Genomic DNA, 14129 nt, shown 5'->3' with positions numbered 1-14129 from the left:
GCTGCTCAAAGTGCAATCAGGTTAAAGGAGCTTGGCCTCTGGAGGCAATCTCTAAAGGGTCATCGTAGCATTTTTAGTCAATTAACACCGCATTTCTCTGAACTTCGGACAGATGTCTCTATCCGCTAACTGGAGTTTGAGGGTCGTGTCAGGGTAATATAATATTTCCAAGTGTACAGGATTGGAACGAGGTGAAAATCTGCACCGATGCTGATACTTCTGTATTCACTGATGGCTCCAAATAAGCCAGTTTACCTATTTCCTTAAAAGTGTCGAATAAAAAAAAATAAATTATTGGCGCGTACACTTCTGTTAGGTGTTTGGCCGAGCTCCTCCTCCTATTTGTGGTGTGCGTCTTGATGTTGATCCACAAATGGAGGGACCTACAGTTTCAAGCCGACTCCGAACGGCAGATATTTTTATGAGGAGCTTTTTCATGGCAGAAATACACTAGGGGATTTGCCGTTGCCTGCCGAAGGGCGACCGCTATTAGAAAAATGTTTTTTTTTTATTAATTTTGCTTTCACCGAGATTCGAACCAACGACCTCTCTGTGAATTCCGAATGGTAATCACGCACCAACCCATTCGGCTACGGCGGTCGAATACTGCTAGTGTTTTTTAGGCAGAATTCTTTGCGATCCTGCATTCATGCAAAATGCTTAGGAAACGTGGAAGCGTGGGGGATATTAACATTTCTTCCGATAGTCAAGATGCAATCAAGGCTCTGACGACGCCATGATGCAGATCCAAACTAGTCAACTCCTATGAGGAAGACATGAAATCTCTTGGGTGTACTGGTAACAATTTTCTGAGCTGGGTTCCAGGGCATAAGAGCATAGTGGTAAATGAAATTGCTGATAAGCTAGCCAGGAAGTGGTTGACTGTGTGGACTCAGAGATCTCCGACCCGGCCATCGGCATCCCCTGACAGTTGTTAAAGGGAATTTGCACAACTGGTTTCTCAAAAAAGCGCAGATCAGATGGAGGTCAATTTTTTCAGGTGCTATTGCGAAAACCCTTTAGACCCAATACAATAGACGCGACAAAGCAAATTATATGTAATTTTATTAATATTGAATTAGGAAAAGTGGCCAAAGGCATTGTGTTTTCTCTATGCTTGCAGAAAACCCAAAACAATTATTTACATTTTTTGTGTGTTTTTGCTTGCAATTAACAACGCAATCAAAATTATTTTGTTTTAGATCCCTCTTACTTGCAACAGGTGGTGTGTTTTTCTACTCTCTTCTTCTTCGAAGAATCCGGAAACGATGACCCACCCTAATGTATATATAATGCACTACTTAACGCCAACAAAATTCCATTATAGAGCACGCACTTCAATGGTGTAAAGTGGCGCTAATGGCATTTCACACACACACTCACATCCATACACACATTTGTACACTTATGAGCTCGCATTGTGTATGGAAAATTCGCTCCTAGATTTTATAAAGTGCCAATGCATGCGTCGTTCTCGGTCTCTTTGATTACTCAAATACCCGCACACCTACATCCTGTCGTCTACTATTTGCAATTTCCAACCTCAACTTCTTATTGGCACTAGCTGGCACTCATTTGCTCACCAATCCAATCATCTTAAACGTCTTCTTCTTCCTGCACTCTACCAAAGTACTTCACTAGAATGTATTATTATCGATCGCTCAATCAATTTACTTTGCTGTATATCGAATAGTTTAACAATTAATTATGGCTACTATTTTTGTATTGACAGTCATTTTTTCTTCTTAGTCTACTTACAGCCGCACACACAAAACGACCTCCATAGAGAAACACTTAACTCACGAATATAGGAAAAGGTTAACAAAATGAAGAATAAAGTGAACAAAGTGTCGGTTAAGCAAATAAATAAATAATCAACTTGGTGTCCACATTCGACCACTGAAAGTATAAAAACTTATTTTCATACCAAACAGTCGTAACTGCGGAGGCGCACGCCGCATTATAAGTATTTGCATATGCACCAACTTTAGCTGTTGGTCAAGTGAGCAGTGGTAACGTAACGTATGAAGCACGCAAAAAGGAAGCAAATAAAAAATTGACGTTAAATTCCTTATTTTTTATATTCTATTATTTTTCCACTTGTCCTTTATTTGCTTATATTTATACAACTTCTCCTACACTTTCTGCTACTCTCTATTGACTTTTTCACTTGTTCAGCTTTTATTTACTTTTATTGTTCGATGTCAAATGTTTATTTGTAAAATTAGTTTCCTTGTTGTTCATACAAATTCCTTCTCTTTTTATTACTAGGTTTCCAACTTTATGATGTGTTTTATGCCTCTCTTTCAGGCTAATATATGTACAATACGCTTTGCTGTAAGTAGTATTTAACCAAGGTTTTTATATAGAATGAAAAAAGGATTGTCGCGACAAGTTTATTTATTTTTCATTTATATTTCTTTCATATAATTAATTTACTGCATTGGACATATACACGAAAAAAAATGTTGTGCGCTTGATAAAAGGGGTTGTTTTTAGTATCTTCAAGTTTTTATTTTATTTTATATATATATTTTGGCCGAGCTCCTCCTCCTATTAGTGGTGCGCGTCTTGATATTGTTCAACAAGTGGAGGGACCTACAGTTTCAAGCCGACTCCGAAAGGCAGATATTTTTTAGGAGGAGCTTTTTCATGGCAGAAATACACTCGGAGGTTTGCCATTGCCTGCCGAGGGGCGACCGCTATTAGAAAAACGTGTTCTTAATTTTGGTGTTTCACCGAGATTCGAACCAATGTTCTGTCTGAATTCCGAATGGTAGTCACGCACTAACGCGTTCGGCTACGACGGCTGCCAATACTATAATACTAAAATTTAATAAGCTATCAAAATTCATGCCAAGAATAGTTCTAGAAATTCTAATTACAAACCGTGGAAAAAGTCGTAGCTGTTTTTACCGGTCATTGGATGATCGGCACACACGCAGAAAAGCTTGGTTTACCATTTAATCTCCATTACAGAAGCTGTGGGAGCCTTTCAGAGATGGAGACTGTTGAGCACTTTCTCTGTAAATGTCTGGGTTTGGCAGCTAAACGATTAAGGGGTAACACCACTCTACACGCGTAAAATAAACACGATTTTTAAAGAATTTTTTTGTGTAGAAAGAAAAGGAAAACAATCACTCTGATTTGGGAAGTTAGTACTTATATACTAAAATACAAAACTACAAAGTTTGATCGAAAAATTTTACAAAATGGCGGCATTGGAGACATTTTTGTAATGTGGTTTCTCTTGAAGGAGCTCCGCGGCACGCAGCACAGAGGGTGCAAATTTTAATCTGGAACAAGGAAATTTTTTTTTCTTAATCTAGATAAGAATAGCTAGAGAAACACGTAGGGGATTTAAAAAATATTTATTTTTGTGGAATTAGCAAGCATTTGAAGGAAAATACTCTATTTTGGGCTAAAAAAACGGCACTTAAATAATTATAACAATCGTTTAAATTAATCTATCGAAAATCCCCTACGCTCTTCCTGAAAAACCTGATTAAAAATATTTAAAATTGTTTGAGTTATGCTGCGTGCCAATTTCAGAAAACGTGTTTTGAGAAAAACGCGTTTAAAGTTTAGAAATTTGGAGAAATCGTTAGGTAGCAGTCACTAACGCTTGGTTAAAAGCTTAAAATATTTATGAAATAAACTTCGGTAACGTATAAAACTTTTTGTTCTGTATTTTAAAAGGTTCAAAGAATTTTTTAAGCTTATAAAAAAAAATCAATTTTTTGAAATTTCTACAGTGGTGTTACCCCTTAAGGTCGCTGGATGCTTCTTTCTTCTACAGCTTGGGGCAGTGCGCTAACATAAATTCTGCCCATTGAAGCTCTCAAAATGGTATCAAAACGGCGCTTTAGAGCTATTTGGGGAAAGGCAGACTGGTACTTCAATCGTTTCACCTACCTATCTACCATGCAATTTTGATGAAAACTTTCTAAAATGTTTCTAATTTTTGTTTAAAATTTAAAACTTACATTTATATAGTTTTTATTAAATAATGAACTGTACTTTAAGAAAAAAATATTGAATATTTAAAACCAAAAAAATAAAAATTGACCGCAAGCTTTATATATGTAATTACGTACTTCTAAAAATGTACTGGTTACAGTTCGTGTGCCGGACCCTGTAAATTGTCATATTCAAAAATTTCGAAAGTTCTGTAGCATTTTAACTTATGTACTCCCCGTTGGTATGATTACCTTCTGCTTATGGTGCTGGCAAATCGTTTTGAGGGAAAGTATTTTCCTCTTTAGAAGTAATCATATTTAGAATAGTCACCACGCGGTGTAGACTGCTGCTATTGCCAGAGCGTCATCTCTACATACACTTGTCATCAACAAAGGTCTCTTAGAAACATATGTCCTAAATCTTAGCTAAAACGAAACATAAATAAGCATTTTAACTCGCATCTAAATTGCTTTCAATTTCCAAGCGCATGGCGTTAGACTATTTTTGGAAACACTTACCGATCCCATATACTTGATTAGCGGTCATTATATTGACTTCTTTCTTTCAACCCTCATTATGTCCAGTCATCCATTTATTCCACAGGAACAAATTCTTCAATACATTTCATGAGCCCATTTTAATTACGCTGGCAAACATAATTTGAGCCGTTCGAAATCAATGACTGCAAAGCGTATTGCTGCGTCATGCACACACATAAATAAACACACACGAGTTTTTGTACTATAGAGAACATATTGAGCAACAGCTTGCCTTTAGCTGAGCCCAAGAGTGTGCATTATAAGGATAAGAAGGTGAAGAAGGCAAAGAATACTGAAAAAATGTTTAGAAATGCTAAACAAGTAAGCGCTTAGCAAAAGTTTTTATATACATACTTATTTCCTGCAGTAGAGCCTTAGCTACTGAGGTAAACTACTACTAGTTCAAAAGTAATGATATTTTAAACCAATCTGGTAATATTTAGTTTGGCCAGAATTGCATGTGATACCCAAAGAGGAGTATGTTCGGCTATGAATAGGATCAGAGATCACTTAACGCCTGATGGTATGCTAGGAGATATTTCCTTATTTAATTCTATTAGTAAAACCATAGCTTTGAAGTATTGAGTAATAGATAATATTTATTTATTTTTTGTGAAATTTTTATTTAAATTTTGAGGCAAAAGGAAATGTCAACCAGCATCAAAAGTTACACAAATATACGTGCCCCCAAAATCCCAAAATTACTATAAATCACCACATCTAAACAAATTTTGTTTATATACTTATTTATATCTTAATTCCAATATTTTTTTATAAAAATATGCTTTATGCTGTAGAGAAATCTCTGGAGGGAAAACAATTCACTTTAGCGGCCTTTATAGACATATAGGGGGCCTTTAATAATATTACGGCTTATTGTCACTGCTCTAAATAAGCTGGGGGTAGAAAGACCTTTCTACCTCTGGATCTCATCCCTGTTTGACGATAGGGAAATATATGTTGTGGCAGGAGGGGCTAGAACCACTAGGTTCGTTCATAGAGGTACCCCGCAAGGTGGCGTTCTCCCGCCTCTCCTTTGGCTAGTAGCTATTGATGAAGCTTTAACTCGCTTAAACAGGGGAGGGGTAAAGGTGGTAGCATATGCCGATGACTTGGTCCTAATGGCTGAAATTTTGGAAGGTGCACTGGCTACACTCAGTAGTTGGACTGCCAGTTGAGGTCTCGGAATCAATTCTGACAAAACGGAGTTGATGCTATTCGCCAGAAAATACAAGCCTCCGCCTTTTAAGCTTCCAAGACTGTATCTTGGTATAATACTTGACCCCAAGCTCCACTGGAAGCTGCACATAGAAAGTCGAGTTAAGAAGGCCAGTATAGCCTTCTACGCCTGTAAATCTATGTTCGGCAAAAAATGAGGTCTCAAGCCACGTGTCTAACTTAAGATGTACAACTTAGTGGTTCTGCCAATTTTGACATATGGTTGCCTAGTTTGGTGGGTAGCTCTTCAGAAACGCTACAACACCACTAAACTAGAGAGTGCAGAGAACTGCATGTGTGGGCATCACTGGTGCTTGTAGAACATGTCCTACTGCTGCGCTCAACGTTATTCTGCACGTACTTCCTGTGGATCTGCAGGTTAAATCCAGAGCGCTATTAGGTTGAAGGAAATTGGCCTCTGGAGACAATTTTTGTAGGACATAGTAGTATCTTGAAGCAGATCTCCCTTTCCTTCTCTGTTCTTCGCACTGATCTCTCCATCCGCAAACTGGGATTTGAGGGTTGTGCTAGGGCAACCTTTCCGAGCAGGCAAGACTGGAAAGAGGGGAGAATCGGCACGGATATAGGTACCTCTGTTTTCGCTGACGGAGCCAAGATGGAATCTAGAGTGGGAGCGGGGGTTTTCTCTAAATCAGCCAGCATTTCGGTCTATTTTAAACTGCCGGAAACGAGCAGAGTTTTTCAAGCAGAGGTCTTCCCGATCCTACAAGCATGCAAAATGCTTCGTGATCGCTGTTGGGAGGGAGGCATTAATATTTTTTCCAATAGTCAAGCTGCGATCAAGGCTCTGTCGTCGCCGTATTGCAGTTCTCTTCTGGTGAACCCATGTAAAGAGGAACTCAAACGTCTCGAATGTGCAGGAAACATTTCCCTTATCTGGGTTCCTGGGCACAGGAGTATAGAGGGAAATGAAATTGCTGACGAGCTTGCCAGGAAGGGATCGACAGAACCGGCTTCAGCTGTGCCCCTCTCAGACATCGGTGTCCCCTTGGCCGTTGTTAAAGGGAAACTACACAATTTCTTTCTAGAAAAAGCGCAAGACAGATGGAGGTCTGTCTCATCGTGTGCTATTTCGAAAACACTATAGGCTCAATACGATATAAACAGAACGCTTAAGGTGATGAGAATCCCCCGCCATTCAATTTCTAAACTCATTGCGGTGTTCACTGGTCACTGGGTGATCGGTACTCATGCGGAGAAGCTTGGAATTCCACACAACCCCTATTGCAGAAGCTGTGGGGATCCTGCAGAGAAAGAGCCTGTTGACCACTTTCTCTGCAAATGTCCAGCTCTGGCAGCTAGGCGCCTGAGATTCCTTAGCTTGCCCTTTGGGGATCACTTGAGGAAATTCTCCAGCCTAAATCCCTTTTCTCTCCTCCACTACATCAACAGAACTGGATGGCTGTAGAAGATTTTTTCTACCCAAAATTTTTCTTTGCACAAGTAGTGGTCCCCATTATGGTATCAAAATGGCACATAAGTGCTACTGAAGTGTGCCTGGGGTACTCTTGCCATCTTACCTACCTTAAAACAGTGACGAATATTGCACAAAACAAAAACATAACAATACATATATATGCCCCCGAATTTTTCATAGAGGCAAAACAACAAGTTTTCATTATTTCCGTTTTTTTTTTGTAATCGGTTTTTATACAAATATAGCTCAATCTATAACAAATACCATATTAATGCAATTTTTCATCTTTCTACAAGTTTTAAAAAAATTTGTCGAATTTTCATCACAACCTTCAACTTTTAATTTGAATATACCAACAAAAATTTGGTACACAGGCTTATAGCCCTTAAAATTTATGAAATTCAAGTTGGGAGTAGCTCAAAATTTTCATTGATTTTTTATAATTTATTTACTGAGGGCGTTGGCGCATTTTTCCCATATGACGAATGAGCGACATTTTCTTATACGGAGAAAACGCGAAACATTGTAAGGGAAAAATTATCAAAAATCAATGAAAAATTTTAGGTATTGAAAACTTGCAGTTTTTGTACTGAAATTCACTGAGCTATAAACCTACGTACCAAAAATTTTATTTTTTTAATTTTATTAAAAAGTATGTGATTTTGAAGAAAATTTGTATAAATCTTGTGCAAGGTGTGAAAGTTTGATTAATATGATCGTTGTTAAAGGGTGAAATATATTTTTATAAAAAAATATTTGAACAAAAAAATCAAATAAGTAATGAAAACTTGTCAATTATGTGTTGCCTTTATAAAAATTTCTGGGATATTTTTATTTTATTTATTTATTATTATTTCTTAAATTTTTACTTTCTTGCCATATTCGCCAATCTAAAATGGATAATTTTGTGCTAAATAGAAACTAGTGTTAGGCTAAGGAAAGGCATTACTAACCAGAATTGACTATACTCAGCTATTGGGGATGAGGGTTGGTTACTTTCAAGGTGTCCACGGACCTCATTTGGGTCGAGATTTAATTGCTGGGTATCAATTTTGAACCAAGGCATTTTTCTACAGAGTAAATTTTCTTACTTCTTTACATATGGCATTCATGCTTACGATGTTAATATTACATGAAGAACTACCACTTTGTGCTTTTTGCTTTCCATGCGCAAGCGTTTCCTTTGCGGCCAGTGAAAATTTACAAAAATAGGTCTTCTTTGAAATTGAAGCGCGGAGCATTTCAAAGGGAAGTGGAAAAAATTAAAGGAGATAAGGAGAAATATTTTGTGAGATGTACTAAAGCAGATTGAGAAATTTAATATTTTAAAAAGCATGTAATAGGGTATACATATGTAAAAATAAAAAATTTAAGAATTTAAAGCGTCAGTATGAAGTGCAGCGGCGAGCAAAGGTGACCCCATAGTGATCTTTTTAATATTAATTAAATTTTTCGCGTTAAATTATTATTTTTTTATTTTGCTTATTTAAATATTGCTCACGCTCTAACCTAACATCAAGCATATAAATTAAATTTTCATAAAGTTAACAAAACTTCAACATATTTTCATCTGAATTTGTATCTGAGTTTCTACAAAATTTTTGGGTATGCAGTACGATGGCTCATAAAATTTTATTAAAATAAGTGCAAATTTTAGGCCATTCATTTTTAAAATTTTTTTGTTTTTTCTGAAAATTCTTGTGGATTTTTTCATATATAATATAAAAGTGCGATTTATTCATATTCTTTAACAAAAATTTTGTTTATATGGAATAAAGAACACATTTTCTTTATTGGAGCGAAAAGTAGTATCGTCTCTGTGCATGCCAATGCTTCTTTACCGTTTATGAGTTCACTGCGTAGTTGAAAGTCTTGCCAGCGACATTTCAAAATTAATTTGACTTATTTAATGGTAAAAACTCAAACCTTACATTTTGTTTCACCAGTTTAAGTGAAATGGCTAGCCAAATACCATTGCATGCGTTTTGAATTTCACAAGGGTAATAATACAACAGTTGCTGCAAAATCGATCAGAAAAACCAACAAATTTAGGCAATGAACTTCTAAGGGCAATTCGGTTTCAGGCATTCGACTAACTGTCAAAAATTCTTAAACAACCTTGATCGACCATCCAAGAGCGTTTGCAGCAAATTAGTAAATCAAACAGAGCAGGTGTTTCAGTTCTGTATAAGCTATCTGAAGAAAGCAGAGCCAACCAATCCACGAAGTGCAACTTATTGCTTCAACGGTGCAATATAGAACCGTTTTTCGGTTCCGTGATCACTGCAGATGAAAAAAGTTCTTTATGATAATCTAAAACGCAAAAAGGCAGGGGCTCTCTTCGAATAAACCGCCACGAAAGACTGCTAAGTCAGGTTTGCATTCGAAAAAAAACTTTTGTGTGTTTGGTGGCCATTCGAGGAATTTTCCATTTTGAAGTGCATAAACCTGAAGAAACTGTTAATGCGGATCTCTATTGTGAAAAATTATCCAGCGATTATCAATAGCGAAGGCTTTATTTTCTAACAAGAAAAATGCTGGAAAAAATTAATGTTTCGGAGTTCTAAGCTGCTTTACCAACCATGCTCGCCCGACATAGCATCATCGAATTTCCTTTCATTCCGTTCACTGCAACACTTCTTAATAAAAAAAAATTCTCAATTGGGTTGATATAAAAAATATCATCTCCAGATATTTTATTGGAAAACCAATTGATTTTTATCGATCCGGCATTGAAAATTTGCACACTAGATGGCAAAAAATTGTTGCCAATGAGAGTGATTACACCATTGACTAAAAAAACAAAAGTTTAAGAAATGTATTTATTCGAATTCGCTGAAAGAAATTTACATATTATTTTCCGGTCTACAAATTTATTATAATAAAAATATTTTTAATAAGTTTTTCACACTTTTTAGAAAAAAATATATGGCAACCCTAGCAATAAAGCATGACAATATAACACAAGTGCTTTTAGATATAATACATAAGGGCTTGAAACGTTATTTATTTTAACTTAGTGTGATGGCAACCCTGTTCGCAAAAGTCAAGGGTCCGCGGTAATCTCAGTAAATTACTCATGATAAAACATACGATTGTAGAATAGCTTTTAATTTTTTAAACTTTTGTTCAAAAATATTTGTTAACCCTAGCAAGAAAGCATAGCCCAACAGCATTTTCTTTTCATTACAAAATTAAGGTAGCCAAGTTCTGCTGTGACAATTGAAGATTTTTGTTAATTATTTAGTGTGTGGCAAACCTCTTCCTTTGGCTTAGAAAAAATAATTAAATGAAATAAATAAAAATTAATTTAATTAAATGAAACGTATTAAAATTTCATAGAATTATTTATTGTACTATTAGATTTAACACAGGGGGCGCCATCTTTTATGTCGGTATGTAAACGCTGAGCAACTTTGTCATTTACCAATCGATCGACTTCAACATACATGTTTTCGATATTCAAATCAATACAATTTTAACCATGGATCGCTTTACACCGAAACAACGCGCTGAAATAGTGACGCTATACATCGAAATAGTCGTTCTATTGTTTTAACTCAACGCGCATGTCGCAAAAAGTATCGCGGCAAACAGACACCGTCTTACAATACTATTCGTCGTTTGGTGTCAAAATTTTTTGAGCACGGGACAGTAGAAGATCATCAACATGCCGCATCAACGACCAAGACGTTGCAATGAACTTATTGAAGCAGTGAGGGTAAGCATTTCCCAGGAGCCAACTGTGTCGTATCATCATCGCGCTCAACATTTCGGTGTCAGTGAAATCACAATGCGGCGCATTTCAACAGATGATTTAAATTTGTTTCCGTATAAAGTGCAATTGACACAAAGAATATTGCCGACAGACCATTCACGTCACTTGAAATACAGCCAAACAGTGGCTCGAATGGTTGATACTGAACCCAATTTTTAGAAGCAAATTTTAATGACAGACGAGGCACATTTTAACCTCTCTGGCAGCGTGAATAAACAAAATTGCCGCATTTGGTTAACTGAGAATCCACACGAGATCCATGAAACGCCATTGCAGGCCAAGAGCCATCATTGGGTCATATTTTTGCCGAAAAAACGAAACGGTCGATGGAAACCGATATCAATAGATGTTGGCTCATTATGTCTGTGTCAAAAAGAGGCGACATCGACTAGCCCCAGATCACCTGACTTAACCCCTCGGAATTCTTTTTGTGGGGTTATCTGAAAAGTGATATTTACGCCAACAAGCCGCAGACTATTGACCAACTTACGGCAAACATTCTTGCCGAAATCGACGCTATAAAATCCGAAATGCTTGGCAAGCTGATGACAAACGCAGAAAAAAGATCGCAGTTTGTGATTGCTAATAAAGGTGGCCACTTGATTGATATTGTATTCCAAATAGTTTTAATAAATTGTAAATACCAAACCAAATCCACAGTTTTTTTTTCAAAGTTATTCAATGTTTTCATAACGACATAAAAGATGTACAGGGTCATGACCGACTGAAACATCATTTATTTTAACGTCAGACGATGGTGACATTCTTTGTGAAAGTTAAGATCCTACAGTAAGCTCACATTTTGTATAAAATAATTGGCAACTCTGACGAAGAAATTGAATCAATAAACAAACAAAATGCATGTTTCGCAAGTCAGTATCCCACCCCCTGTAAATCCACTGTTTTCACAATTGTTTAGTTAACAGCAACTCTATTCAACTTAATTTTAGAAAAAAAATAACACATCCAAAAAAATCTTGAAACATAACGCTTGTTCTGTAAACTTTTAAATTCCCAAACATTCTGTTGTAATTATTTTTTGAAAATCACATGGCAACCCAATTAAAATAGCTGTTGCAAATGCACACCTATACTTATAGTTTAAAATTTTTGTTTTTGTAAATTTCTTAGTAATTTGGACAAAAGTTTTAATTAATTGGCGGTAACCCTGTTCATAAGAATTTGTGTGTGTAAGGAAAGCTTTCGAAGAAAATTTATTTTCGTGCAAACCACTTTTGACTAAGCTAACAAAAAACTTAAACCGCAGAAACAAAGCCAAATGAAAACTTCTCCAAAACAACTGAATTCACTGAACTTCTAAAATTCTTAAAATCCTTAAGCCACACTAAAGATGTAAGCACAAAGTCAGTAGCATTCACTGTCATTTTATTTATGTATTGTATATTCACAGATAGGGCCAACACAGCAGTGAAAATGTCGAATCCCTTTTTCACAGATAAGCCAATGATTTGTGTTCGCCGAGACAAAGCGTTTTAAATCAAGCAGAAGGAAAGAATAAAACTGCCAAATGCAGAAGGTTTGAGAGGCGGAAAAAGAATTTCAATAGATTTATCAGCAATATCTCGACTTTTGAAAACCTTAAAATATATCTAAGAAATTTGCAGTAGCGGACAAAACAGAATGTGCAAAAATAATGATAAGGGGATATAAAAATGAAGAGTTTTATATATTCGTTATCGAAACCCAGGATCAGCATGCAGCTTGTGGTTTGCTTCTTGATGTTGCCTTATAAACGTGGACAGATTCAAGCTCCGCCTCCTATTTTTCTTAGCAAAAATCACACGTGGAGACTTTTTGATGCCTCTCATTTCTTTCTTGAATCGACTTTTCCATGCGGCCACAGATATTTTAGTACAAAGCGGTGAAAATAGGTTGTCCCCAAATAGTACGCAACAGGCCGTTGGCATATGGACTAGCACGGATAGCTGCAAAAGAACTAAAGAAACCTGATCCAATTTCAACAAAACCAGAACTGACCAGTTTTTAAGAAAGTCACGAGTAGATGAATTAGAATTGCGTCAACAATAACCGGCCACAGGCCTTTGGAAGACTATTCCAGGAAGATGGGGTGGCCGAATAACCATAGGTGCAGAAGCAACAATCAAGAATAATCTAAGGAAGCAGTCTTTCACTCTCCGTGTGAATGCCTAAGCCTGCTGGGTGCTCTACGACATAGAATGCTGGGAACTCTCGATGGTTAACTTGAAAAGAAAATAGACGACGTGGCAGATTCATAGTCAAATCAAGATGGTTCGACCAATAAAAAAACGTGATTCTACAAGTGGTGTATCAAAATGGCATCTTTTGTGCTAATTGGGTCTGGCCTTTGTCACTCAGACAACAACTCTACTACCACCATCACCACCATATGTAATATATGGGCATATATTTGGAGTGACCTTGATATGAGAAGTTTGAGCAAAAATCGAGCAGATTATAAATTATGTGCCAAATGCGATTCAAGTGATACCCTAAGACAGCAATCCGAGGTTTTCAATGCAGAAAAGGAAGATCAGTGGCGATAAATCTTAAAAGAGCCTTCAGAAAAGGCTGATTTGGCCTCATGCAGAGCCTTTCATTTGCTTCTCTAAAACTCTGATGATCATAACCTGTAGCTTCGGCAAAGTAAATAGTCTCCTAGACTTACCAACCTTATGCCAGGTGGTTTCGATACTCAACTGCTAGATGTGTTAGTAAGTGAAAATCCCAAAGTAGTACAGCAAAGCAAAATACACGCTCTAAAGCAAGTGGAGGACTCCTTTTCTATAAGTATAAAATATATTAGATATGTGCAAAAATTGGCTTTAACAAGTCTTAAGAATAAATTAAGAATTGGCGCGTACACTTCTCTTAGGTGTTTGACCGGGTTCTTCCTCCTATTTATGGCGCACGTTAAAAAACCCTTTTCTATCATTTTGCTGTTTCATGCACGAAGTTTCGAAACTATGAATGGTAGTCACGTATGAACCAATTTGGCTATGGCGGCCGAACTAGCACATAGGATATTTTTTTGTAATCATAAGTCTGCGAAGGTTGCAGTTATACTATATTATTTCAATGACTTTCTGCATTGTGGAAGCATAAAACTTCGCTGCGAAAATGTTGATGACATTACTAGATACCTCACCGAGATCAATGGCGTGCAGAAAAAGCAGGTGCTGGTAGCCAAATAATG

Source organism: Anastrepha ludens, chromosome 6 (assembly GCF_028408465.1).
Source record: "Anastrepha ludens isolate Willacy chromosome 6, idAnaLude1.1, whole genome shotgun sequence".
NCBI lineage: Eukaryota > Metazoa > Arthropoda > Insecta > Diptera > Tephritidae > Anastrepha > Anastrepha ludens.
Note: the sequence above shows the minus strand (reverse complement) of the source record.